We start from the raw sequence: 25532 nt of genomic DNA on the forward strand, positions 1-25532 counted from the left end.
CGCCTACTCTTCACAGCAATCTGGAGGAAGGGAGGGAGGGCTGACATTATTATCCACATTTCACAGATGACATTTTTTGGGTTTGTTTAGTTTTGTTTTTAAAGATTTTATTTATTTGAGAGAGCAAGAGAGAGAGAGAGCACAAGCAGGGGCAGAGGGAGAGGGAGAAGCAGGCTCCCCGCTGAGCAGAGAGCCTGATGCAGGGGGCTCCATCCCAGGACCCTGGGATCATGACCTGAGCTGAAGGCAGACGCTTAACCGACTGAGCCACCCAGGTGCCCCAGGTTAGATGAGGTTCTTAAGGACACGCAGCTACTAAAGAAGGAAGGATGATGAGCCCAGGTCATGTAAGCCTCTCACCAAAGCTGGTCAAACCCAACTGTAGGAGAGCACAGAACACACGTCAGGCCCCACTGCACGCCCTTTCAGTTACAGGCCAGTGTCAGGCGAGATGTCGCCCCCTTTGTGTGAGTCCTTCAACGCTGCCGTTCAGGGCTCCCTGCAGGGAGGCAGCCCTCCTATTTCCCGCAGAGCGACACTTGGTCCCTCCTCCTGGCTCCCGGGTGTAGCCCAGGAGAGTGTTGGCAGGATCTGGCTCCAAGTGGGCCTCACAGCTTGCGCTGAGCCTGGCAGGACAGATTGCCGGGACGCGGAAGCGGCTCGGGAGCCAACACACTTGCCGTATGGGCAAGGTTACCGTGCCAGCACTGTCATGTTCCACTCCCAAATGTCAGGTGAGGAGGGAGACCAACAGCATGCTCCCCTCCGCACCCTGGATGCCGGCGCTTTTGTTTCTACCCCCAACCGCCCATAGACCCCAGTCTTTTCCGACCAGAGTCTTGGCACAAAAAGCTGGCATATTCAGGGGTCTCATTTACAAAGTTGGGATCGGAAGATGCAATGGCTTTCGAGGTTTTGTTCAGATTGTTAAAAGAGATGCCAAAAGACGTCTTTTTTTTATGTTCAGTTGGCTTCATCTGTTAATGTCAATACCAGCTTTGTGCTGAAGGTAACGAACGACACACTGTAATATCTCACTGGGTTAATTGTTAGAAGGAAATTTAGGGGGAGGGCCTGGAATCACTTTCTGCTTGTTTGTTTTTTCATGACAAAGCATATGTAGACAGACTAACTGTGGCAAAATAAACAAATAAGTAAATACAAGTTCAGAGACTTCAATTTACCAAACTCATTTTAAAAGCAAGAGGAGATGTGAAAGGCAAAACTTCCACTCAAGTTCAAACAGTTTCCAAGGAAAATTCCTGTAACCTTGAAGAATAATAAAGGCTCGCGGATATATTTGGAATTTCTGAATGGTAGGACTGTTTCCCGAGAGCATTTTAAATATCCCAAGTGAAAAATGAGAACAAGGCCTAAATTGTTTGGTAAAGAGCAAAGAACCCTTTGGTTTAAGAAAAAGAGAGGGAGACTGGAAGAGTCAAAAATGCTATAAAGGCCTGGAGCTTCCCATGAAATATGAACGACAGTAGTTTTTTCCAGAAAACTTTTCACTCAATGCCATATGCAAAGAATGTATATTGTCATTTTTTTAAAAATCCATCTCATATCATCTTGCATCCTGTGAGTTTTCCCTTTCTTTTTTGGTCCTGCACAGGGTGTCAGGGTCTGGGGCTCTGCTGGGGGGTGGGGGTGGGGGGAGGTCTGCCAGCACATACAGCCAAGCCCCCTCCCCATCTTTGTAGGACTCTAGGCATCAGTAGTTAACAGTCCCATCCCTGCCCAGCTCCCTGCCAATCTTCAGGTAGTTGAGATTTTTCTACCCTTATCATTTATTCTCTCCCACATTTCCTAAGCCCCTCAAACCTCAAAACTGGGCATTATCCTGGACCCTAAGTACTATTCAACCTAGGGACACGTGGTGGGCGGGGGACACTGCCTGCCCTCTAGGGACTTATCCTCCGTGGGCCTGGATAGATATCAGGTGACACATAGAAGGTGAAATCATAGCCAGCACCAGATGATGACTACACTAAAGTCCAGGCACTTGGAAATTGTTAAGAAGAGCATATACTTGCAGCCGAAAGGGCTGGGGAAGCCCTCGTTCAAGCAGTGCATTGCAAAGGCGAAGTGAGAGGTGGCTGGGGCTGGGACAGGAGAGCAAGTGGCAGAACAGCAGCCCCAAGCCTGCGCATGGCCGCACCAAATGGGCTACAGGAGGGGCTGGGAAGGGCGGTTGGGGCCCTGGCGTGGCAAGTCCGAACACCGTGATGAGGACTCAGAGTTGATTCTGGAGGTGAAGTGAGGGCACATCTTTGGGAGCAAAGGAATTACAAAGTGCTCGGGACCCACGGGTGGGCTCAGGGGGGCCAGGAAGCCCCTGTATACATTCCTATGCGCATGCTCGGTGTGGGGGGTGAGCACCAAGGCAAGTCTGTAGCTTTCCCTAGTTTCTCAAAAGGCTTCACTGCCTGAGGCCACATTCCAGGGCCAGGCTGGAGAAAAGCCTCACCACCACCCTTCTCCCCAGCCCCCCTTCCTCAGCCCAGACACAGGGCACAAAAGTCACTTCGTGCCCTCCCTCCTTGGACACAAATCAGCCATTAGAATAGAGACGTGGGGGGGGGGGGGGGAGGGCGGATCCAGATGCAGGTGGCCCCATCGGGCCTCTGGGACCTCCTGTGTTACTAGGTTTCCAAACTAGCAAGGGTGTTTATTTACCTCACATTTTAATGTCAAATGAATGGAGAATTGCAGAATAACTTCTGCCACAAGTTTCAGATTTCAAACTTTCCCCCTTTGGCAACATCATCTTAATTGTTTGAAACAAAGCAGCAAACTCCACCCATGATTTCCGGCTCCTCCAGCAGCTCCAAACCAGACCCCGGCCTCTCCTCCTGCCCTCCTGCCTTCACCACCACCAGCTAGCAACCAACAGAAGTCCGTTGGGCCTTCTGGATTTTTCTTTTTGTGAGAGTAAATGTGACCTCCTCCCTCCATCCCACTCCTCTCGCACTCTTCCTCCCGAGCCAGGCTGCAAATCTTGTCCTCAAATCCCTTTGCTCTACAGGTCACAGTAGTGAGGGATTTCTCCAGAACAAAGCCCATGCCCACCCGAGATTAATTTTGGCTGTTTTGCTCCAACCACCACCCATTGTTGCAAACAGCACACCTTTGCTCATCAGAAGACCTCTGCCTCTAGAGCTGCGGGCTAAGTATCCCCTGCCAAGGGCTGCAGGAAATGAGGAAGAGGAGCCACAGAATCAGGGCGGGGCGGGGGCAAGGGGAATGTGTTTCAGATTCAAGTCAAAGCCCCCACAAAGACTGGAGAGAGAAGGGACGCATCAAAGTGCAGCTTCTAAAGTGGCTTGGCTGATGTGGGAAGTATGGAGGCTAGAAACCTGAAACACCATTCAGAAATCTTAGATTGAAAACATGTACACTGAACAAACAGGCGTTTTATTACTACGTGCACATGTGTGCGCCAACGTCCGTCTGCACCTGTCGGCAGGTGTCATTTCTGCCTCGAGCGCCACGGTAGATGTCTTTCCTCTCCCTCACCTGACTAGGACCTTGCATGGTGTGGGTGCCGAGTCACCAGGGCACTCCTCCCCCTCTGGCACACGCAGTCCTAGGTACGGGCCTTGTACATACTGGGCATCAGTAATTGTGCTAAAGAGAATGTGCTCATTCAGATGCTTGGTGAGGGGCGCCTGGGCGGCTCAGTCATTAAGCGTCTGCCTTTGGCTCAGGTCATGATCCCAGCGTCCTGGGATTGAGGCCCACATTGGGCTCCCTGCTCAGGGGGAGTCTGCTTCTCCCTCTCCCTCTGCCCCTCCCCTCTGCTCCTTCTCTCTCTCTCTCTCTCTTTCATAAATAAGTATTTGTTTCATAAACAAAACAAATGTTTGTTGAAATCTCATTATGTACTGGCCACTGCATCAAACCCTGAAGACAGACTTGGAGAAATAAAGCCAAGTCCCTGTGCTCCAGAAGGCTGTCTAATCATGGCAGACATGAAGAGGAGAGCTCACATTTAGATAAAAGGACCTAAGACCTAAACAAAGGAGGAAGTGAACAAACCAGCAGGCATAGAATGGGTCTGGCAGAACTCTGATTTGATTGGCAGGCTAAACTGATCATGTTACCTGGGACTGAGGGCAAGGACCTATCCTACTTACTTCCTCCCCTCCTGGTAGAGCCAAAGGGAAAAGAAAACCATGTATTAGCCCCAGCAGGAGGACGTTCCTGGACACCAGCCCCTTCTTCTCTCCTATCTCACCTCTGGCTCTGGTAGCTGGGACACTCACCATCATAGTTTTGCTCAGAAACTCAGAAAGGTCAAGACACCCAGTGTCCTGGGGACAGGTGCACTGGGGCAAAGAAGACAGGAGAAGACCGTCAGAGAAAATTCAGAGGCAGAACAGCAAATTTTTAGAAATTTCCCAAGGTTAACACACACACACACACACACACACACACACACACACACACACACACCTGTCTGGCTGTCCATCTATCCATCCATTGCTCTTTGCTTTTAGAAGAAAAATAAAGAGAAAATAGAGAACTACAGTATTGAGGGGGTGGGAGGAATTGGGGCAGGGGGCAGAGCTTCCTATTTTAACATAAACTGTAAATGAAGGACCGTAGCTCTCTCCTCACTCTCTCCCTGAGAGCACATCCCCCCTTTGCTCTTCTTACGAAAGTCTCTGACTTTTATGAGAAAAATAAAAGAAAACACATATTACAAAATCTGTACAATCCCATCTAATTTGAGTTTCTTTCCGAGTAACTACCATCAGTCCTACACTCGTCACCACACCACCCCTCCCCGCAATACTTTCTAATTTTAGAACTAAGAGCATGGAACTTGACACTGGGTATGTTTCCATTTACCATGAAAGGCATGTTTCTCCACAAACAACTGGAGGGCAGGCTTGGAAAACAGGTTTAAAGACCAGACTTGTGGAACTTTGGCAAGGCAGTTTTCTGGAAACGTCTACCATCCCACCAAGAGGCAGGAAGCATCGAGAATGAATATGTGTTCTGGCTTCTTTCAAATGAAATGATTTAATTTTAAGAGTTTCAATTCATAAAATAGCCCCAGCTAATTTTCCAAGGAAAATGAGCATATTTTGTTTCTCCTCATTCTTTAAAGCATATTGGGGCCATGGAAGGAATTTATCCTGAAGACTTAATTGGGCAATGTCCCCAGTGTCTTTGAAGGAATATAGAATGGTGGGGGGAAAAAAGGGAGTTTGATAGGGATAGACACTTTTGCGATTTAGAAATTAGAAATCAGTTTAGCTGCCACAATAGTCACAAACAAAAAATAAGCCAGAAGAAAATCCTTTAGCATGTTATAGTTCATTTCCATAGATTTATAGATTTATAGAATTAGGAGTTATTTCTACAGAAGGAAAAGCAAAGTCTTTATACGCAAAGCGGATACTTTCATACCTACGTGGATGTCCTCTTTGCCCAAAACTGTGAGTCAGCTCCCTTTATTGCCACATATATACTCAAATTATCAATATTTCCCATTAATCGGCGCCTTATCAAAGTTAGAAGCCATGGTCAATGCAGTTAAAAGAAAAAAAAAAAATCACACAGGACTCCCACCTGTCCAGTCTCCTGTCACCTCCCTCTCTCCTGCCCACCCCCTCCATCACCTGTCCGTCGGGGGTGGGAGAGGGCAGCATGTACACAGGCCCCAGGCGTTTGACCTGCTTTTCTTTCCGTTCCAGAGCTGCCACGGGACAAAGAGCACTTTTCTTCCCCCATGACCAGCTTCTGAGTAAGGCATGGTCTCCTCAGCTCCTCCCTTCTGCCTCATTCCTCCAAACAAGCAAATTAGTAATCAATTCCCCATCGAGTTAAAGCACTTACTGCCAATCCCACTGTAGAAACGGATGGTGGGTGCCCCAAGTAGCAAGCTTGTGGAAGCCACAACAGCTTAAGGAATCTCCTCAGCTCTCCAAGGCGCATCCCCGATTGGAGCCTGACTTCTTTTCGAGGCAGCCTCAAGGAGCTTCTTTCAGGGGTGTTGGATGTTGGGCCAACCTGTGGAGGTTGGAGGCCAAGTTAAATTTGATCTGGCTTCCCTGATGGAAAAATTGATCAGGAACATTCTTGCCTATTGTGTAAGGTAACCTACCCAGGATGCCAGACACTGCTGCTCCTTCACCCTGAGCCCACAGCAGACCCAACCAGACAATCACAGATCTGTTTCCTGGGAGCCTGGACGAAGCCCCACAATCCCTCTTCAGAAGTTGCTCAAGTGGCCATTAGCGGCTCTTGAGATGTGGCCTATGAGATGAACTTACCTGTCATTTCTGTCCCACCCTGTCCCATACCCTGGGTGCTCAGAGGGAGACACAGTCATCAGCCAGTTATAAAGGCTGCATCCACCTTGCAGTAAAGCTTGGCTTCTTTGCCTCTTAAGGGGCATCCATCAGATCGGCATTTGGCCTTCTTGCCCCCATCGTCTGCCAGGGTGTGTCAGGCCTGAGGTTTTTAGCAAATCTTCGCATTTACCAAATTAGTGCATACAAATTAGTCAGGGACTAACTCCCTGCCTACGAGAAATTGAGTCATTTGGTCTCAACGTGAAAAGGGAGTTCACCTGATGCAGAAGGAACAGCTGATTCAAGTTAATGGAGAGGGCAGCTGTGCCCACTTCCCGAAGAGCCTCACAGAAGACTTGGAGACCTGGAGGGGCAGGCTCCTCGCTGGTAGGAAGGGTTATGGAGGCGATGAAGGCGGTGAGTTTCCTCCGGACTCATGGCCTCCACGGCAGCCGCTTAGGGGACACTTGGAAGATGTTGAAGAGGACTATGCACGTCCAGGCTGTTTTAATGCAGGCAAATGGCTGGGTTGTAGAAACTTGGAGAGATTTCCTAAGCGGCTTCCTCAGAGCCAGGTCTTGTTGGCATTAACACGCTCTGATGGGACTCACGTGCTTGCACCTGCGTACCATGATACAGACGACCCGAACATGTGGAGCTGAGGCCGCCAGGGGAAGGAGAGCATTTCTCATGTGAACATGGAAATAAACAGGCTTCCCGATTCACGTGGGCATGTGGTTTGAAAAGTAAACAGAAACAGCCTTTCTTTTCCATGCCTGAACTGCTTTGGGTGCCACAGAGTGACAGATTTGAGCCACTGCAGAGCTATTTAGTGGAAATAAAGGCACAATTTAAGAAAAGAGTCATAGATAAGTGGTGTGAATCATGCGTAAGTTTCTCTCCCTGCCTTTATACTTGGGGTGTGGCTGGATGATCAAGCATCTGCCCCATGAGGATAACTCAGTTTCATTACATTGACCACCTAGATGACAGGATAGTTCCAGAAGCTTGAAGATACATTGAAGAACAAACAGTACTTGAATTGTCCGCTATGAGCCAAACTCTATGCCTCACGTGTATCGGAAATCAGCTGGAATGAAGTTAAGAGTCACCCCTGGGCCCATAAATCTACATCCAGAATTGAGACATGTTTTATATTTAATATATCCCGTAGTTCTGGAGAGTCTTCTAAATACCAATAATCTCTTGACTTGGCCCCCTCTGATTACAACCCAACTCTAGGCTTCCAACTGTATGGTCTCAAAAAGTGCTTTAGACAGTTTTTGTGTTTCTGATAAATATCTCCATCTTTGGCTAGCTAAAACTATTTACCATTACAACATTTCACACAGCAGCGTGCACCACACACGGATTTCTGATAGAATGGTTTACAAATTCAAAAAAAAAAAATTAAATCCTTCTCTCATAAGTTAATGCCTGGCCTACCTTCTCTGGATTCTACATATTCTAAACGTGATTATCCTTTTAACTCACTTTTCTTTCAATTTCCAGCCAAAGAATTTTTACTTAAATTCACTACATCCTAAGGCTTAGGTTCCTGATTCCAGTGTGAAAGAAAAGTTCTTGTAGGTTCACTGCCATGTACCAAGCTGAAATGACTGACACATCCTGTGACTAAGGAGGGCCAACCTTTCCGGTTTCAGATCCTTGGCCCCTCCCCCCACCCTCGGCCCCTCAGATTTTCTAGAATGACTCACTCTTTGTTGCTCCTCACAGGCCCTTCTTCTGGAAGGCCTCCCCTCCTCCCCACAAGTGATCCTCTGAAATTACCTTTTAATGGATATAAATAGAAGAAAAAAATGAGCTTTTCTACCAAGAGAAGGACAGTCTTTTCAGCATATCCTTAAAAAAAAAAAAAAAAAGATTTATTTATTTGGGAGAGAGAGAGAGCACACACATGAGTGAGTCAGGGAGGAGCAGAAGGAGAGAATCCCCAAGCAGATTCCCCTCGGAGCGCAGAGCCCACCATGGGGCTCAATGTCACGACCCATGAGATAAGGACCTGAGCGGAAACCCAGAACCCGTCACTCAACTGACTGAGCTATCCAGGGGCCCCTTCTCAGAATATCCTTAACAGAAATACCTCAGTCTTCATTCTGAAGCTTCTAAGGACTTGGAACAGTTCCAGTGGCTCATTCCCGTCTACCCTCTGCCATCTTGCCCTCCATTCTTGGACACAACATGAGTCCTGACAGGCATCTTCCATCCTGCCAGACAGGGTTCTCTGGTTTTTCTGTGCACTTCAATCTCTGACAAAGGGATCTTGAGCCCCCAGAAAATTTGGCACCTTTTTCCATTCTTGTGTATAACAGGAAGAATGGGGAAAAGAATTTATTGAAAAAGAATCCCAGAGAGTACATTCCTGGCTTGCCACTAACTCCCTTGTGGCATTTAGAAGGTCACGTCCAGGGTCTCTGGTTTCACTTCCTCATCTCTCACAGGGGGTATCGGACCAGAAGACTGCCAAGGCCCCGCCCAGGTCTAGCAAGATAAAATCTACCCTCCCTTGGAGAGCCCTGGAAAGTGGCTTCCATAGAACTGACCACTCATGGCTGTAGGGACCGAGTGGTTGGTCCTGCTCTGTGAGTGTGGTGGAAGGGCAGTGAGAGAGAAGAGCAGAAGTACAGAAGCTGGTGGGGCAGCCAACAAAAGCTTTTAAAATGGACAAATAAAATAATACAGAGGGAGAAAGACAAATTCTGTATGATCTCACTTAAGTGGAATCAAAAACACCAAACTCACAGAAACAGAGAACAGATTGGTGGTTGCCAAGGGTGGGGGTGGGGAAATGGATGAAGGTGGTCAAAAAATACAGACTTCCGGTTATAAGATGAGTAAGTTCTGGGGATGTAATGTACCGCATGGTGACTATAGTTAATAGTACTTTATCATATATTTGAAAGTTGCTCAGAGAGTAGATTTTAAAAGTTCTTGCCACACATGCAAAAAGTTGTAACTGTGTAACGTGATGGATGTGTTATTTATTCTTTTTTTTTTTAAGATTTTATTTATTTATTTGAGAGAGAAAGCACTGAGGAAGAGTGAGAGAGAGAAGCAGACTCCCCACTGAGCTGGGAGCCCAACGTGGGGCTCCATCCCAGGACCCCGGGATCATGACCTGAGCCAAAGACAGACGCTTAACCAACTGAGCCACCCAGGTGCCCCATGATGGGTGTTTTAACTAGCCATACGGTGGTGATCATTTTGCAATATACATGTGCATATACACACACTGTGTATACAATCAGTACTGTTTTGTACACCTTAAACTTAGACGGTGTTATACATCAATTATATCTCAATAAAGCTGGGGGGAGAAAACAATGAAGATGAACATTGTATGACACTTCACAGATAAGTCAGGCTTTCATCTACATGATCTCATTTAAAAGTGGAGAAGCACTTTATGGAGTATAATCCCCATTTTATAGATCGTAAAACTGAGGCCCAGAAGCTCTATGAGCTGTCCTAAGACACATGACTAGGAAATGATAGAGCAGAGGCTACCATGCAAACATGCCATTATTAGATCTAATGCTCTTTCCACCGGGCCAGCAAGACTTGCTGAGTTTCTCCTTGACATCCAGCTGTAATACTCCTGACCCCGGCCCCTGGGGGGCCGGTAACCCTTCACCCTGCCAGGCCACGGGCTGCTCTGTGGAAACATTTCTTTCTTTCTCTTTTGGTACCTTTTTACTCTCATTTATTATGACTTATGTTTTTTGGTTCCATTCATCAAAGCTTCTCATCATGTTCTTGTAACTCAATTTCACCTCTCGAAGAAAAGCCATGGCACTCGGGATTTGCCTTCTCCATTTCTAAAGATCCCAACACACAGTTATCAGGGCCTTAAAGGGGAAGTATGTATAGAGCATTTCCTTTTTTTTTTTTTTTTTTTGTAGAGAGAGAGAACATGAGCAGGGGAGGGGGAGGGACAGAGGAAGAGGGAGAAACAGACTCTCCACTGAGCAGGGAGCCCAACATGGGGCTCAATCCTAGGACCCCAGGATCATGATCTGAGCCGAAGACAGATGCTTAACCGACTGAGCCACCCAGGCGTCCCTGAATGGCACATTTCTTAAGCGTAAAAAGTATGTCTCTCTGTTTAAACAAACAACAACAGCAAACTCTCAAGCCTCTTAGTGTCGATTTAAATTATTTTCACTATGTTTCTTGACTGTGCCCAAACTAAATATAAGCTAGATTTGAAATGTAATCGAAACTTCTTAAACGTTATGGCTCTTAGGTTATGTCTGGCCTTGCTGAAACGAAATCGCTCGTGCGGGGTTAAACGTGTGGGTCTGCGTTTGTTTCTGCATTTGGCCTTAGTACCACCATTAGCGGACGGCGCCTGGGCACCGGACACATTGTGGGAAACAGCACTGCTCATAACCGCAGGGCTCGTGCAGCCACTTCTGGACCATCAGACTCATACTTACCCAAAGCTCTGCCAGGAGCAAGTCTCGAAAGCCTTGAAAGCCGCTCTGGGCGTGGCAGCTGTCTGAGACCCTTGCCTTCTCCACTTGAGACAAGGCTCGTGTCCTGCTGGCCCGGTCTTGCTGTCAGCTGTTAGAGAAAAGACGAGGTAAAGGTGTGGATGCATGTGACACGTCTGCACGCCTGTGGATGTGGACTTTGAAGTCTGGCTCTTCCTGCCCAGGTCCCCCTCACCAGGGACGATGCCTTCGCAGACTCCGATGCAGCTGCGGGCCCTGAAGAGCCAGGGGCACTCAGTTCTTGTGGTCCCCCAGACGACCCAGGAGAGGCTCCTATAATTTGGAGGGATCATCACTGCAGACATCTCAGCCCCGCACAGCCCTGTGGAGAAGTAGTGCTGAGGGGTACAAGATGTCACATATACAGGTATATGTATATGTGGGTTAAAGGCCCTCCCATGCTTTTTGATGACTCTGTCACCCGATCACAAGTCCCCTAACCTCCCTGCACATCAACGTGTTCATCTAAAAGATGGAAACAATGATGCCTGCTCTTCTCATCTTACAGGATTGCTGCAAGGCAGTGGTTCTCCAAGTGTGGTCCCCAGAATGGCAGCATCAGCCCCACCTGGGAAATCGTTTAAAATGCAAATGCTCAGGCCCTCCCACCCCAGGCCTTCAGAATCAGAAACTCTGGGTTGTGGGCAAGCAATCTGTGTTGGCACAAGTCCCCCGGGCGGTTCCAACACCCTCTGACGTCAGAGAAGTGCTGCAATAAAGCAAGGAAATCATGTACGTGAACGGTGTCTGCAAACCACAGCGCCCGCAGCCTCACCTTGAGAACCACAGCTCTACAGAAACGTTGGTCGCTGCTGTATCACCCAGGCTCTTACTGAAACAGGACACCCCTGAGGGGAGTAACACCTTACGCTTTGACAGGTGTCAGTCACTTGCAACAGGGGTAGCCGGCAGTTAAGAATAAACCCTTTCCAAGAAGAAAAATTTAGGAAGGTTGAGAGTCTCTGTGTGGTGGATAAGGGGCCAGGAGGGAGAAGGAAGAAGGGGACTTCAGTCATGTTCTGCCCCTGCCACTCACCAGCTACATGACCTTCGGCAAGTCACTTAAAGGACATCATAATTATGATAATGACCTCCATAGGGTTACTGGATTAAATGACACCATGCATGCAAAGCTCTCAGAGCGATGCATGGTTCATACAGACATCTAATAAGCAATACCTGTCATTATAGCTGGGCGTCCGGGCCACCTGAGGCTACTTCCCAGGACCAGGCCCCTCTCCTATGTTGCTCGCCAGCTCCCCAACCATCCTATTATCGCTATCACTCTCATCATCACCATCAACATCCTCACTCCTTTTGCCCCAAAGCCCCCCGACTTTAGGCTTAACACTGCACCCTAAGATGTCCTGGAAAGCTTAACTGCCAAGGAAGGAAAGAGGCAGGGGCTTTTTCCCAGAATTGCGTAGCTGTCTCAAAGGCAGCCTGGGCCTCGTGCTGGTCTCCAGAGGGGACACTGGTAGGTGCCACGTTTTGAAGCCAGAAAGATGGCAGGCTCCCGGAGGAACAAAGTGCTTGCTCTATATGCATCCCCTTTTCTGGTCTGGAGGTGTGGCCGGTAATGCCCGAGGTGGGCAAAGCGGACAGACTTTGTCCATTGTTAGCCACTGGTGGATCCGGCCAGCCCAGATTTTATCTCTTGGGTGGCTCCAGGCACCTGTCTGCCCGGGTTCAGGCCTCTGAGATGGGTCATGTGGGCTTGTCTTGTCTTCCCTGGGATGACTCAGGGCCAGGAGGCCAAGAGTCGCCCTCAGCTCCCCTCCCGATAATGAGAGGTCAGATTCCTTCGGATTTAGTAAGGGCACTCCTTGAGGCTGTCTTTTGTCACTCATCCACAGTGGGAATTCTCCTTTAATGAGCAGGGAGGCACACCCTACTGAATGGGGGCGGGGGTGGGTGGCCATTCCAGGTGGCACGTGAACAGGGCTGATATCGCAGTGGCCAGCCCAAAGCTGAGGGACCAAGGGTAGGCCCGGCCTGAGTAGTCTGAGAGGGACACGCCTCCTGGGCCTGCCTGGCCGGCCCTTCCCAGCCTTCCTGCCCAGGCTGCAACTCCCCCACACCCCACTTGCCCAAATAGCTCCAGGGAGACGCTGCTGCATGTGTGGAAGGCCGAGGAAGGCTGAAGAGCCGGGGTCCTGAGTGCTCAGTGATACCTGACTGGAAACCCAACAAAGCTACTGCTGGGCACCGTGCTCTAGCCAGCTCTGCACTCAGAGCCGCGGAGAGGCCTTGCCTTCCCGCCGTGCCCTATCCTTTACACGCTCACACACTGTCCCACCCTGGTCCGGACCCTCCCCACAGCAGGAAAGTAGAATGAACCTTCTCTGCAGCTCAGGACTATTGAGGGACACACTGGGTCACATGCTGGTAAGGAAAAGAATTCGGATTCAATCCCATGAGGCCTGACTCCAAAACCCATCCATTTGCTTCTATGGCACCACTGGTTTTTAAACTTCTATTTTAAAAAAGAATTGTTTGAACATCTAAAAAGAATGCCTCACTGTATTCTCCTTGTAACGTCCTGTGAATCTGTAATTATTTTAAAATAAAAAGTGAAAAAAAAAATCTCTGCAGGGCCCTGATATATAAAATACATCAATGAGATACTATGAGAAGTCAGGAGAGGGGCTCCCCTTTCAGAGGCAGTTGAAAAGGAGCATGGGGGCTCCTGGGGGCCCGGAGATGTTCTATTTCTGGAGCTGTGCTGGTTCCGCAGGTGTGCGCAGTTTGTAAAACCTCACTGACCTGTACCTTTATGATCATTGCCTTTTTCTAAATAAATGTTAAACTTGAAAAATTAAAAATCAAAGTGGAGGTGCTCGGTTGAAAAGGAAGGGGGGCTGGGATTTGCTCAGCCTCTCTTACCATCTCCTTTCCCTTAACCTCCCGAGATCCCCAGGGTCCTGCAGAACCCAGCTTGGAATCTGGGTCCTGATTCCCCAACTATAATATGAATAGCTGGGTCAAAGGCTCTCAGCTCCCCGTTGATGCTTCTAAATTGCCATTTCCCGTCATCCACTTACAAACCAGAGCCCTCAAGTTAAAAACCACCATTCAGACGTGTGCGAAGAAGAGCTTCATCCTGGATGTGGAGGATACCACAAAAGGACGCTGAGTGAGAAAGGAAACAACAGGCTCTGGGTCTCCCACAGAAAAGCTGTGGGCCTGGCTGGCGGGGAGGGTAGGGGGGGGCGGGGGCTGGGGCAGCCTTACACAGAGAGCATGGGTTTAGAGTAGAAGATACCCAAAGAAAACTGGGTTTTTAAAAAAGACTTCTTTGGACAAAAGAAACTGGTTCAGACTTTCCCTGATCACAGGGAGCCGAAATTAACAGCCATTCAAAATATTCCGTAATTAGAAGGCAACCAACAACATAAAACAAGCTAGCAAATCTCATTCACGTTCAAAGTTTTCACTTGATGTGGCTTTGATGAAGACTTCTGGGTGGACCGGGCCCTTCTGAGCAGCATGCCTCAGCCGGGTTGTTTGTTCCCTCGCGCTTGGAGGACGTGGGTAACATTTTCTCCTGTAACACACCAGTGAGGGTCCATCGTTCCCTGCCCACCACCGCACCTGCAATCAGTGGTAGCTGCCCACACACAGTGAAGGGCAGCAGTTAGCCCAGTGCGAGGTTAATTGGACCAAAATGAAGCCATGACAGTTTAACAGACCCTCTCAGAAGCCTATGGGATGAACGCTTAGGTGGGCTCCCCCAAGACTTCAGAAAGTTTGAAAGTGAACTTGCTCCTGCTATTTGCAATAGCAGGGTCTGCTATCTCTGTGTCAAACAGCTGCTCTCTCGCCTGCTGGGAGATAATGCTATTAGACAGAGGGAAATCTTTTATGAGCTCCTGTTTCTAGAAAAGGCTATTCTCTGAGGTGTTAGGAAATGATAAAAACAGTAAAGCAGACCAAGGACCCAACCTAGGAGGGGAGGAGAGAGGAGGGGAGGAATAAGGCATGCAGGTGTCAGGGTCTCCTTCTTGGTGACATGGCTTTTCTGTGAGGTTCTTTCCAGTTCAGCAACACTGCATATAACCTCAAAGGAAGCAGAGTTTTGTTCTACTGAATTTTCAGGCCAAGTGGGAAACTCTTTTTAGATACAGCATTTGTCATGGGAGAGCCCTGTTCTCTGTGATTTCTGCCCAGAACATTCTCCACCTTGGGACTCCTCCTCTGTGGAAGAATGGCAGGGAAATCCCAGTTGGTCAGAGTAGAAGCAGCCAACTGCAGCACAAAGCCCCTTTAGTAAAAGCCAACCCCACCTAGACACAGCCATCAAAGGGTTCCTCTAGCAGAGTAAGGTAACAGTGTGGCCTCTGTACTTTCAGGACAAGTTGTGGGAGGCTTACTTTTAATACCCATGTATTAGAATCCTTCCAGAAAAGAGACCAGCAGGGTAAAGTATCCAGGAGCTGAGTCAGTTGAAGAGAAGGGACATGTGTAGCCCAGAGAAGAGAGGATTTATCTGGGGATGGGGTAGTGCTTGGGGGAAGAGCTATGACTCTTCTGGGTGATGACCATCTGAGTGATTCTAATGAGGGCTTGTCCAGTACAAAGTCCTAGATAGGGTTTCCCTGTGGCCTGGTCACTGATCTGAACACTAGACATACTATGAACCCATTTAATGCTCACAACAGCCTTATGGGGTACTGACTGTTGTTATCACCCTCATTTTACAGATGTGGAAACAAACACAGAGAAGTAAGTGACTTGCCCAGTGTCACACAGCTATAAATGACAGCTGGAATTTGCACCCAGCTTTCTTACTAGCCCAGGATTGCTCAACCTTGGCATGATGAACATTTGGGGCTAGGTAATTCTTTGGTGTGGGGTGATGTCCTGTGTATTGTAGGATATTTAGTGGCATTCCTGGCCTCTATCCACCAGATGCTGGTAGCACCCCTAGTCATAGCAAAGAAATGTCTCTAGAAATTCACAAATGTTTCTTGGAGGGCGAAGTCACCCTCAGTTGAAAACCACTAAGCACGAGTCTCTTGGGGTGGGACAGCTGACTTCATGCAGGAGAGGGGACCTATACTACTGCCTTCCTCTTCCATTCCATTGTGGAGGCCTCAAGGACCTCTCTCCTGGAGGCTTTATCATGCTCAACCTAACTGAACGGTGTGATTGCATTGGAGCCTACAACTGCCTAGGGACATCCTAGCCCTAGATGTTGTTTGATTTTTCACATGTCCAATATTTCCTAATTTTACTCTCATTTGCCTCAGTGTTCCAAAACTCAAAGGCCAGAAAGCAATTCCAACTCATTGGGGCAAAAGCTGAGGGGAGGCCTAATCCAAAACCACACACATTTTTACGGGGCACAGGTTGAGGCTCTCAGAGACAAGCTCAGACAGATACTGCTCACGGTAACACACTGGGACATGGATAGCCTGAGCGGGAGAGGTGAGTGTGGAGACAAAGTGTAGGAGGCCTGCCATTTCCACCCTCCTGGGAGACAGCTTAGTGTCCCAGGCTACTGTGACAGGGCCAAGGACAAGGTTGAGGAACACACTGTCCAACTCAGGCCTTGTCCTCTTTCTTCTGGGTCACCAGCCTCCTCTGCTTTCACCTTCTCTCCTCAAGAGCCCAGAACAGTCTATTAAAACCCCCTGACTATGTCACTCCCCTGCTCTAAATCCCCCATTGCTACCCTTCTCTCCGTGTCAAAGCCCAAATTGTCCAAGGCTGGACTCATCTGGTCCTCTCAGCTCCCTGAGGCCCCTACGCTCATTCCTTCTTGCTGTTCCTGGAATTCCATGCTTTTCCTCCTATGTCCCCATGTCAAGTCAAGCTTTCGAATGGAGTGTTGAATGGAGTAGATTAGTCTCACCTTCTTTCTTTATTGTTCAAACTCCAGGTGGCTGGGTCATCTCCTCCCATGAGCTACCAGGTAGAGTAAATGCTCCAACTTTGTTCTTTTTGAAGTTAGCTTTCATTGTCCTGGATGCTCCACAAGTCCACATACATTGTAGAACAAGCTTATCAATCTTTACAAAAGATCTTCCCAAGATTTTTTTTTCTTCCTAAGACTTTGATTAAAAATACGTTGAATCTATATATCAGTTCAGGGAGAATACGGAATCTTCCAATCAATGAACACAGTATCACTTTCCATTTAATTTTATCTTCTTTAATATCTCTCAGCAGTGATTTGTAGTTCTCAGCATGGAAGACTTGGACATTTTTATCAGATTCATTTCTAACTATTTTATGTTTTGTGGTGGTATTATAAGTGGAATTGCTTTTTAAGAGTTTGTTTGCTGCTAGTATTTAAGAATATAATGTTTTTTCCTATAATATCTTCGTATCCTGCAATCTTAAATTCACTTATTAGTTCCACTAGTTATATTGTAGATTCCTTGGGATTTTATATATAAACAATTGTAACATTTGCAAAAAGGTACAATTTTACATGTTCCTTCTTGATCTTTATGCCTTTTATTTATTTTTCTTGCTCAATTGCAATGGTTAGAGCTGGCAGTACAATATTAAATAAAAGTGAAAGCGTGTATCCTACCTTGTTTCTCATCTTAAGGGAGAAAGCATTTAATCTTTCACCATTAAGTATGATATTAGCTGTTGGTTTTTTGGAATGACTTTTTATCAACTTGAGGAAGTTTCTAGTTGCTTAGAGTTTTTATCATAAATGGGTGCTTAATCTTATTAAGTGCTTTTTCTGCATTGATCAAAATGGTGAAATGGTTTTCCTCCTTTACTAAGTGTATTAGTCCATTCATGCTGTATAACAAAATATCAGATTGGCTTATAAACAATTGAAATATATTTCTCAAGGTTCTGGGGCCTGGGAAATTCAAGATCAAGGTGCCAGCAGATTCAACGTCTACTGAGGGCTCACTTCCTGGTTCATAGATGACTATCTTTTTGTTTTGTCCTCACATGGCAGAAAGGATGAGCGAGTTCTCTGGGGCCTCTTTTAGAAGGGTACTAATCCCATTCATGAGGGCTCTACCTTCACAACCTCATCATCTCTCAGAGTCCCCATCTCCTAATAGCGTCACATTGGCAATTAGGTTCCCACATATGAATCTGGGGACATATACAGTCTGTAGCACTAAGACAGATGTAGTTTTATGGAGATAAGAAAAAGTGTGGCATATGAGATCCTGCCATGGAAAGCTCCAGACTTCTTGGAGAAGAGGTGTGAAGGTGACATCAGGATTAAAAAGACCACAGCTTTTCAGTCAGCAGACCTGGCCTTTGAGACCTCGTTCTACATCTGACATAAGCAACTTGACCGAACCACTTTGAGCCTCAGTCTTCTCAGATGTAAGATAGAGGAAATAAGCCCTACATGGGAAAGCTGTGATGAGGATTCAAGCACACCAAGTAGTGTCTAGCACATTTAACAGTAGACACTGGGGGCCCCTGGGTGGCTCAGCCGGTTAAATGTGTGACTCTTGATTTCAGCTAAGGTCATGATCTCAGGGTCGTGAGTTCGAGCCCCACCTTGGGGTCCGAGATCAGCAAGGAGTCTGCTGGAGATTCTCCCTCTCCCTCTGCCCCTTCTCCCTTCCACTCGCACATTTGTGCACTCTCTCTCAAATTAATAAATAATTTTTTTTAACTGTTAAAAATCAATAAATAAACACGGTTGCCTACGCTGCTGGACATGAAACTCTGAGGCATCGGTCCTTGAGCGTGAAGATAAAGTGTGCCCAGCTGGGATGACAAACACCCCAATGCAGCTTCAGCTCGGGGCGGAGAAGAACACTTCCAGGAATGTCTGGATAAAGGCATCTCTACGTCTTTCCTGTGTGCCTTGTTATCCTGAGTAGCGGGATCGATTAGATAAAGTAGCAGACTGATTACATAAAAAGCCATATACAGATAAAAGTGGCATTGTTTTTGATTAAACAAAATGCTCAGATGCTGCAGTGTCTGCATACAAAGGTACCAAGCCCATCTTTTGCAAGAAGGCCATTTTTTTAAATCATAGGTTAACAAAAATTCCTGATGACTAAATATACAGTCACAGAACACCATTTTGGATTTCTAATTCAATTTAAAATCTATCTTTAAAATTATCATGGCAATTAGTGTCATCCAATCCTTGGAATAGCCTACACTGGGAGTAGGGTAATTTAGCACATCTCAAAGCGTTACATCAAATCAGGGATATTAACAGTGTGACAAGAATAAAAGGGTCCTTTTTATTAAGTGGTCAAATAAATGTGCAAACACTGAGTTAATCATAGTTAAACGCTCTTTTTAAATCTCAGGACTTTAAGATATGAATGTGCAATGCCAACTTCCAAGAGGAACATACAGGCCGTAGAGTTTCCCAAACATCACATTTGATTTTAGAACTCTTTCACAATCACTGTCTCTTTGGTTCCAAAAGCACAAACTTTAGGAAAGCCTAATGCAATTTTACATATGTCTTAGTAACCTTATACTTCAGAATTTTTAAGCTCCAAATCAAACATTTTTAGAAAAATTCACACACGTTCACTCCTCGCAGCTTTCCACAGAACCCAACCCTTCGGAGGCTGTTAATCAGTAGGATTTTAGTCTCGTCAAGTATTATTACCCCTACTTTGCAAGTGAGAAGAAACCTAACAAAGAGTGCTAACCACGTGATATATTTCATCTAAGTGAATCGGCTCTGCTTCCTGGTCACATAGGCGTCACTACCACCAGTTGACAGCAATGGAAGGAAATTAAGTGACTTGTCCAGGGTCACACACAGCTAGTGGCAGAGAGTAAGAAAGAGTTACCATTGACTCCAACCACCCGAGGTGAGTGGGTCACTGGGATGAAAATGGACACAGGCGCGTATGCCGATCCCTCCGGAGGACCGCACATGGCGGGTGCTGCTGACTCACCTCCAGCCAACCTGCCTTTAGGTAGGGCTTTGGGCAGAAGAGGGAATGCATGTGTAAGGGTTACAGAGCTTTGTGCTACCTGAACAAGAGAGCTTTGTTTTCTGGAGATCCCTGCTAGTAGTGCGAAAACTGTCACTCGGATCTGCAACGCTGGGCTCAGCTCTCGGATTGGTAAGGCTTTTTCTGCAGCCCGTGTCAACCTTACTGCTTTGACTTTATGACTAGTGCACTGAGGAAGGAAGTAGGCAGAAATCCTTCAGCAGATGTTCCATGAATATTTTTCACTGCCCCAGCCATGCCTGGTTTTCAGCTGCATAAGAAGAGGAGAGAGAGAGAGGAAAGCCCAGTCCTTAAAAATTCAGAAAATTGTGGGTGGAGGAGAGCAAAGAAAATGTACAACCTGATACTCAAAATTAAAAGTTGTTCATATGGTGGTTACTCGATTGTATTAATTGGCAAGCAATTGCCAGGGTGTGGGAAGGAAAAGACCTCGTCGGAGGGAGCTAAGTGTAATTTAGTAATTCCACCGAGACACGAACAGACACTGTCCTCAGATGTTTGGAAATCTGACTTTACACGTAATTTGTGGGTGGAGGGGGGAACGCGGGTTTGCCTTTATTTTGAAGACGCCGAACATTGCCCCACTATTCCAGGTTTAGATGTGAACATTTTCATATTGGTCAGGGGAGGGGAGGAGCGGGCAGTGAGGTGTTAGCTTCCCGAACAAAAGCTGCAGCTTCTTTCTTAGCTGCAAAAACAGTTTGCTAAATCATCCAGCAGTTTTCTTGGGTCCATAGACAAAAGCCACCCAGAGGAAGGGGATAAAAGTTGAGACGAAAGTGGAAAGTTAATCAGAGCGTGTAGAAATGGACCTGCCAAATGAATGGCCCCAAACCCCCAGACAGGCATTTTTATCTTCTGCAGGGTCATGGGTCCTTGTGGGAATCTGATGGTCATTGATAGAAATGCACAGAACTTTGTGTAAACCTAAGGTACTCTCTGTCTTTCTGTGGCCTCATCATGGACCTTCTGGGCATGTAGATACTAGATTAAGAGGCCCGAATCTTGGCAGAAACCAAACTTAACTGGCAAGTGGCATTATGACTTTGTGCTTGAGTTTTGAGATAATTAGCCGAGACAACTTTTAGAGCTATCTCTGGGACCACTCCAAGAAATCATTTCACTTAATCATCCGAGGTAGTCTATTAAATATTGGCTGTTCTGAAAAATTGGCCTGCAATCTGCCAATTCTGGTGACTTATTAGAAATGACAAAAGACAATCCCCTGCAGGATAGATTTAGATTCCATTAACCCCTACCTGGATGTGGTGCAAATATTGAACAGAGTGCCCTGGTTTACTGAGATGGGGTTTGGGATGGGATCTGCAAACACCACCAACTATCGATTACTGAGGAATTGATTTTGTCCTTGGCAAAGCACACAGCAAAATAGGCTGTGAATGCCTTGTGCTTAATTTGACAAGAGCCTTCTTCTCCCACACAGGAGGTCATCAGCAAACATTTGGGGGTGGGGAGAGCTCAAGCATCAGGAGAAATGTTCAGGGTTCTCCTTAAAGTGGAGCTGGTATTCTCCCTCCCCTTCCAGGCCAAGGACCTCACGCAGACTCCCCACCATGGCCAGGTGAAAGGTGAAACTGATCAGCCTTACCAACCCACCCATAGGTCTTGGCTACCTTTTGGGTTAGTACAAGGAGTGATGGAGAGAAAGATGACATTGACCAGCCACAGAGTCTCTTTCCCCAGACCTCAGTAAGGAAGGCATTTCCTATATCCTTTCGATGCTTCTAGGTCCCTCCCGAACAACGCCCTCTGAGATCTGTGTGGGTCATCCTACCTGGAGCAGTTTCCCCTGCCTGGGACTGCAGTATTTTCTGAATCAAGATGAGGGCTGGGAGGACTCCTGGTCTGGGACGCTGAGAGTCACCATAACCGTGCCTTCCCTCCCAAGATGGCAGCTGAGTGGTGGGTACAGGCAGGCGTCTTGGCGCGCTCCTAAAGGCCAGCGGTGTGTGAGCTTGTTTGTAGGGCAGAGTAACTGCAGCCTGGCCACTCTGCGGCTCACCTTTAGTGACTGCTAAGTAAACTCCTGATAAATCAGAGGGCACCTCACACTGTGGTCTAGATTCTGGCCCACATAAGCATTTCAGGTGATTTTTAAGAAGAATTAAATAAGAAAATTATTAGAACAGAGGAAAATTATACCATGAACCTAATTTCCCACCGTCTCCTCCCTTTCTCACCCCCTCCTGTGAATTAGGAAAAGACCCAAATTCTTTGCCTTGGGAACAAATCTCCCACCCCAAACCAGCTTGTATTGCACCAGCATCAGCCAGGAGCCGTTGGTTTAAGGTTTTAAAGAGAAGTGAAGGAAAAACACAGAGAGAGAGAAGCGGGGGGTGGGGAGTATTTGCACTGGTATTACATGGATTAAATCTAAAATTGTCTCGTGAGAGGAGGCATTTCCTTTCAGCCAAGCTTCCTGTGTCTCAAAAAATCATAGTGTTTCATCCAGCTCTCCATTCAGCTTAACAATTTAAATCTGTTTCCAGCAGTCTGAATGGAAGTCTGGGGTGGACTCCGTGAGACTGCTTTCTATTCAGATTTTCTGAAAATACTTAAAATGAAAAATTTTAAAGTTACACTTATTTATGCCTTCCTGGCAATGAGGAGGTGGGTGCTGGAGTAATTTTGGAAAGTCAAAAGCCACCCTTACCCCAAAATTCTCCTTCCACTTGCTTCCCACTCTGCCTCAAATGTTTCCCAACACGTTGCCCAAGCAAGCAGGAAGGCGAATGGGCTTGGAGGTGAAGCAAACTTAGATTCAAATCCTCGCTGTTCTACCACTTATTAGCTGGGAATCTTAGAAACGTATGTAGCCTCCTAGAAACTCAGTTTTCTCTCTATGTGCATAAATGCTATCTGCATTACTTTCGGTCTGGTAAATAGTAAAACTGATGATGTATGAAATCCACTGATACATAATAAGACTCCAAGCATGTTGATTTCAGGAAAACAGAAACCAGCTTCTAAGGACATAAAACAGGAGGAATTTAATGCAAGGATTTGATTTCAAGGCGATAGAAAAGGTTAAGAAGTCAACCAGGGGACAGTGAGGCGGGACAGTGAGGCAGCCCAGAGATCAGCAACAGCTGGTTGCCACCACTGCCTGAGGCTGGAGTGACACGGGCAGCAGGCAGGCTCTCCGAGGGCAAGCCCGGAGGTCACCGGAAGGGAAAGCGCAGCCACAGCGGGAGCCAGGGTCATGAGAGAAGCACGTCTGCCACCGGAGATGGCACCCAAGGCAGAGGTGGAGGGGAGAAGTACCGCGCCTCCTCCCACCCCCAGCCCCCCTCCCACCTCTTGCCAAAGCCTCCGGTCGCCTGCCAGGGCCTGCTCCCTGCTGTAGAGAGCAGAGCGGAGGCTCAGGAACGGGCAGGCCCAGGACCGGAGCTGGAGACCGGAGGTCCGGACATCGCATGGCCTCGCCACACAGAAGCCTGTCCCCCTGGCTGTAGGCCTCAGGCATTGCCCCTGCTACCCTCTCTCTAAAGCCCTCACCACCTTCCACCTTTCTCTAAACTGACCTCAGGGTACATCGATTTCCCTTCCTCTTTCTAGGCAACGCTCCCTAGAGGCAAACACTCCCCATCCCACCTGCCCAAACACACCGTGTTGGGCCAGGTAGGGCAGGCAGGACACAGCTGGACTGTAAGCACACAGGCTTGGGAGGGTTCACAAGCACAGTGCTGCCCTCAGGCTTGGGCTGGGGTGCCCCAGCTCTGGGCCTCACTTTTAAAAGGCCAGGACTCTAGGAGCCAAGGGAAACTGGCACCTCCCATCCCCACACCACCCCACTTGCTCCGGGTGTTTGAATTCAAATTCTCTGCCCAAGGAGCCTGGAGCACATTTCCAGGCCCTGACTGGTCTTTGCTCCTGCTCTGTCCTCCTGATGATGAACCATCCCTACAGAGGCGGCATCCTTAGACCTGGGGGCGACCATTCAAAGGGGAGCAAGGAGGGAAGGGAGGGTTATGGTTATAAACACGGCTTACACACCACATGCTTGGGGTGACCACACACCTGCCTGTGAAACCCCTCCTGGTGAGGGATCTAACTAGGGGCGTGCAAAGAAGCGGGACAGGCTGCCTGCCCCGGGCTGGGGGTTGGGGCCAGCTCTCCACATGCCATGACATTCTGGCATAGAATTTCAAGGAGTTCTCCGTTTGAACCTACCCTTCCAGGTTGTTATGAAGGTATGACTGTTGGGTTAGGAGGATAGAACATATTTGATTTAGCAGTGGTTAGCTTGATTTGTAACTTTCATGTGTTAGGGGCTGCCATGCAGCCCCTTGCTGCGGCCCCCACACTTGTTTGGCGGGGGCCTGGGCTGGGGGAGGCTGGCTCTTTAAGCAGAGGTTGGGCTCCAAGAGTGTGGGGCCCAGACAAAGAGAGCAGAAGAGGGCTCAGACCTACAGATGCTCACAGGCCAGGGATGCACAGGGCTCTCTACCCACACAGGGCAGGGGGTCCGTGGCTTCTGAATCTGGTGTCTGCAGCCCCCCTGAGCAAACTCCTTCAGGCTCTGTGGGATAGCACACCCTTCGATACTTCTAAGCTAACACTAATGGAATATGGCATATTTTGTTGGAAACACATCTCATGTATTGTCTCATGAAATCCTCCCGTGAGGCAGATAATATCATTACCTCCATTTCACAGAAAAAGAAACAGATAAGGAGGTTAAGCAATTTGCCCAAGGCACAACCAGGATTCAGATCCCGGAGTCTGAGTGGCAAGCTGGGCTCTTAACCACACCCGAACCTGCCTCCATGAAACTGTGTGTGTGTGTGTGTGTGTGTGTGTGTGTGTGTGTGTCCAGAGTGTCACTGAGTGCTTAAAGAAGTCTCTCACCCCCCAGACAGGGAGGGACCACTCTGTCATTCTCCCAAACATTGAAAGACAGTTCTTGTGTCCTTGGCCAAGCCTTCTTTCTTCCTGGCTGAACAGTTCCATCTTTTCGCTTTTCCTCATGTGATGGAACATCTAAACCCTTTACCACCCAGCTTGGGGTCCCTCCATCCTGTCTCATTGTCTCTTTTGAAGTGTGGGACCCAGAACTGAAATCCGTATTCAAGTTGTCTGATCTTCCTTGCATGAGCGAATTAAGAAATCACTTCTGCCCATCGTTCTTCTACAAACATAGCAAAAGACAGGATTGGCCCTTTGCAAGACCCTGCCCACAAGGACTTGTTGAACACCCACTCTGTGAATGAGAAAGCTGTTGTCCTCAAGGAGAATATAGCCCAGTGAAAGAGACAGACAGTGGAATTGGTCATTTGAACAAAATGTGAGTGCCACAAAGGAGCCCAGAGGGGCAAGCGTTCTGTGGCAGGGGTGGTAGGGAGATGGATGTTAGAGAGTGAATGGGAATCCATCAAGTGAGCTAGAGGAGACAGAAACAGTGCACGCAGAGTTGGGAGGTGTGCAAGGACATGGCACATTCCAGAACCTGTTGAATAATTTGGTATCAGACCACATCTCCATCTGATCCTTTGGCGGTATCTGACATCCTGAAGGCAGAGAGAAGCCACAAGCCTTTTCCTAGATTTCCTTTTCCTTGATTTCTAGTAACTCATGGAGCTTTTAGTCCACTGCAATCCTGAAGTCCTTTCACCCTGCGTCATTGATTTATTAAACAAAGTCCAAAACTTTTCATTTATTCCAATTCAGTTTCTTCCTATTAGACCCTGCCCATTACTTCCGTCAGTCTGGGTCCTATTTCTGCACGTCTGACCTGCTAACTCTCCTTGCCG

At 47.6% G+C, this 25532-nt stretch overlaps 1 long non-coding RNA gene across 1 annotated transcript in view; it reads right to left on the bottom strand.

The window, feature by feature from the left end:
* Positions 1–6024, bottom strand: part of LOC130543564 (uncharacterized) — an 85207-nt gene extending 79183 nt beyond the window's left edge. Inside the window, exon 1 of the long non-coding RNA XR_008959009.1 lies at positions 5851–6024. This is a non-coding gene — a long non-coding RNA (uncharacterized LOC130543564). The remainder of the gene's footprint in view (positions 1–5850) is intronic.
* Positions 6025–25532: the final 19508 nt, after the last annotated feature.

This window comes from Ursus arctos, unplaced genomic scaffold (assembly GCF_023065955.2).
Source record: "Ursus arctos isolate Adak ecotype North America unplaced genomic scaffold, UrsArc2.0 scaffold_13, whole genome shotgun sequence".
Classification (NCBI taxonomy): Eukaryota; Metazoa; Chordata; class Mammalia; order Carnivora; family Ursidae; genus Ursus; species Ursus arctos.